Source organism: Jaculus jaculus, chromosome 12 (genome assembly GCF_020740685.1).
Source record: "Jaculus jaculus isolate mJacJac1 chromosome 12, mJacJac1.mat.Y.cur, whole genome shotgun sequence".
NCBI lineage: Eukaryota > Metazoa > Chordata > Mammalia > Rodentia > Dipodidae > Jaculus > Jaculus jaculus.
This window is the reverse complement of record NC_059113.1, coordinates 85239308-85243347: the sequence shown is the minus strand read 5'-3', so window position 1 is coordinate 85243347 and position 4040 is coordinate 85239308. Positions and strand designations below refer to the sequence as shown.

Here is a 4040-nt window from a genome sequence, read left to right as displayed (position 1 = left end):
TTCAACTTCTACAATTTTCTTTATGTGCCAACTAAGATTTATGCAGCCTTTCACAGATCATTTACTATGTAATTTGAAATTCTGATAAAAATCACTAGTAGTATATAACCATGCAGAAAGCACACACGCTAACAGCACAGGGACAAAGATTTCGCACAGTTACATAAGCTTTCCACACTGTGCAGGTGCCACACAACACAATACCAATCTTACTCCTAACAAATCCTAAAAAGGTTGTTTGTAAGGAGAAAGAGATAAAGATATATCTAGAGAGAGAATGAACTCACCAAGACAACTATGTGACTGCAAATGAACTCCAGATGCATGTTCCACTTTATGCATCTGCTTTTACGTGGGTACTGGGGAAGTGAACTCAGGTCTTTAGACGTTGCAGGCAAACGCCTTAACTGCTGAGCCATCTCTCCAGCCCCCATATCTACATTCTTAATAACAACAAAATCCACAAGTCATAAAGGAATTTTAAAAGCAGGGCTATATTGAATTGGTAAACTGCAACACACCTGGTACAGCATAGGTAAATGAGAATTCTAGCTTCATTCTATGAGGTACAAGCATGCTATTCCCCACTAATTCAAAATACTTTCAACTGCTATGAGCCAGAATGCATGTGTGAACCTTAAACTGAACTTTAAAACAGGGTGTTGGCACAGAAATTAAACCGAATGAAGTACAACTATCAAATTATATCTGTGAATGTTTTAATTTAAAGTTAAGATGTCACTTTTAGTTTGATATGTCCAACCCATTTATTATTCCTCCCTGCTCAGCCCACAAAGGTAAAGGAGTAGCTGGCATTTCACAAGGTGCCTCATTGTTGACATTTGTTTTGCTTTTATATCCAACATCTTCAGGGGTTACTTTTAATTATAACTTCCAAGAACCTGCTCTACCGAGGGGGGTGGTGCAGAAGCTGATTTTAACTCTATTAGTTTTGTATAGTTCTTCATGAGCATGACAAACAAAGCCCCTTAATGTGGGAAAATTTATAGAAAATATTTTAATTTAAAGAGAAGCTTATTGACTGTTTATAACTCCCATTCTTAGATTTCCCTTATTTTGCACCACATTTTTTTCCCCTCTTTCTTATTCCCTATGCGTCATTTATATGGTTCTTATTTTGGTACATTTCCCCATGATCCATTTTGGATAGCACTACTGTTTGGTGAGTGGATTTAATAGTTTATTTTTGATGATGGTGTTATTTTGTTTTGTTGCTTCTTCACATCCAGTGCAGAGTTGTAATTGGAGACAGAATTCCACCCACAGAGGATGTTTCTCAACATGGACTTATTACAGTGATGACAGCAGCTCCCTCCTGTCTCTCCCAGTAGGTTTGGGATTATACTGTATTTCCTAATGCTTTACCTTTTCCCCTTTAAAGGGTAACATCTTCTCTGGGTGCAGAGGCTCTCTCATGATCTCTAATACTGAAGGAACCTAATTTGGAGACTAAAGCTTAAATTTATTGGATTAAACACCATAAAAGCCACAAGACATTCTTTTCAAATAAGAGGAAACTCAGCAGAGAAAGACTTGCAATATTCATCCCCAACTTGATTTTTAAATCCATAAAGGATTTTAGAGAACATATCTCTGAGATCATCTTTTAAATTAATCCATGATGCAACAGCATCACAAAAATAATATAAGATACTGGATTACACCAATGGGATTCACGCTGATTGTGGCACAAATCCCAAGGAATGCTGACTGCTTTCCTTCTGTTTTTCAGGTAGATTCATGAGGTCCTATAAACTGTTGTAAGCTGGGAGCCATGTCTTGAGGACAAATGTGACCAAGACTACTAATTTTTACTGCCATTTGAATGGAGATTTGCCCAGTTGCCTATATGACATTGCTGCAAATGGAAATGAACTGTGGATTTAGATTGGTTCACAATATTGGTATAAAGTCAGCTATATAAGGTCTAACATGCTGAAAGCAAGTTTTAGCTAGTTACTTAAGAAGGCAAAGGGACTCTGTCTAAGTTCTGGCATTTCACCCTGCGTGAACTGATACATTATTGTTAGGATGTTACTTCAGGCTACAGGGTTGCCTCCAAGTCCTTCAGCAAGGCCACTGAGCACATCAAGAGCCACAGTCATAAAGTCTTTGTCTGGAGCCTCATACTGATCTGCTAGAGCATTGTTGAGCATGGCTTGTCAAGAGCCTTCTGCAGTAGCTTTACACAACGCTGATGTACAGGTTCACAGTGTGGAAGGGAGTCAGAGGGCAGCGCTGTGGCAATGGAAGACAGGGAAGAGACCTTTATTTTCACCCTTTCACATGCCCCATTTCTGGATCAGTGGTGGCCTTAGCATCTGAATATATTCTGGTTTGTTTAAATGATATTCTACTGAATCTGCTAATGTTCTTATGGCTTCCTAAAGAATGAGCAGGTTCTCATGCTGGTATTTAAATGTGAATGTCAGGGTATCAAGTACATAAGCAAGTGCAGAACCCGTTCCATACAAGCCTCCCCTTCTACTGTGGCAAAGGTACTGCGGGCAGCGTCTTGTACTTTCCCGTTGCTAACCAGATTGCCTTTCGCAATTCTGTCATCAATGGCTTCAGGCACCTACCTGGTGGCTGGCTAATTACCCAGTGTGCATAGTGGCTGAGTCCAGCCATTTTATCAGACACTGAACATGGTGAGGAGTGAGCTTGTCAGGTATGGAATCATGCTCTGCATGCAACCAATTGCTCCTACAAACAAGATGTCTAGTAATTTAACAACCCACTCATGATGGAAAAGCTACTCTTTTAAAAGGGGCAAAATACGTGGCAGTAGGTCATCACAATAAACATTTGCAAGAACACTCAGGTTAACAGCAAAACATTTTCTTAAATTCTAGTCAGAAATGGTATCACCACCATCATCATCATCTTCCTTCTTCATGCTGTTGAGCCATTGTCATTGACAGATAAAATCAAGGCTTTATGTCCTGCTCATTATCAGAAATCATTTCATCTTCTACTACATCATCCTTAAGTGGGATAACATATGTGGCTTAATACTTCATGGCATCCACTAACACAGGAATCAACTTAGTAAGTAGCCTGACAAGTACATCTTTGCATACTGGCTGCTGAGCCAAAGTGAACCGAAAATTCCCAGGCTCCTAAGGCCAAGTTTTCATCTTGGTCTTGGGTTCTCTGTAGCATGTACTCGAGGATATTATGCACGTGAGGAAGGAAGTACACGATCCATTCACACTTGATGCAACATCACCAGTGCCCAGAATACATTTTTCCATACCCCTGGTTCTTAATCACCACCAGGACAAAGAAATTTTCAATATAAGAATCAGACCTAGTACACATGTAAAGCTGGATGCCCAAGGTGGCACATGAGTTCATTTGCAGTGGCTTGAGGCCCTGGTGGACTCATGCTCTCTCTCTCAAATGAATAAATGAATAAATAAATAAATAAAATATTTTTAAAAGAGTCAATGAGGGCTAGAGACATGCCTTTGAAGTTAAGGCACTTGCCTGCAAAGCTAAAGGACCCCTTTTTTGTTCCACAATACCCATGTAAGCCAGATGCACCAGTTGGCACAGGCGTCTGGAGTCCATCTGCAGTGGTTGGAGGCCCTGGTGACCCCATTCTCTGTCACTCTATCTGCCTCTTTCTCTCACTCCCTCTCAAATAAACAATTAAAAATAAAAAGGGTCAATGAGAAGTATCAGAACTTGAGTCTGATTGGTTGTAAATTGTTTGACATAACAACATGAGCCCTTACCTAAGGACTACTGTGCTTGAAAAATTGTAAAAAATTGAGAATCATGATGTTGAGAGGGCCATCTGAATCATCACTGTCCAATCTCAACAGAATCTTCACTTATCTTCTGAAGGGCTCCACATGCTCCCTTGTAGGTTCTCAACAGGTTTTAATGTCAGTTACTGCAGCATGCTTATCATTCTCTATATGCAAAATCACTCTGACTCTCTCACTATAGATTTCCCTTCTAAGTTAAAAACAAAATCTCCATGTTTAAATCACGATATCTGATCAAGT

The 4040-nt window shown here is 39.7% G+C and overlaps 1 pseudogene; it reads right to left on the bottom strand.

Moving 5' to 3' along the window:
• Positions 1 to 1442: 1442 nt before the first annotated feature.
• Positions 1443 to 3345, bottom strand: LOC101618092 (annotated as a pseudogene).
• Between the last annotated feature and the right edge of the window lie 695 nt (positions 3346 to 4040).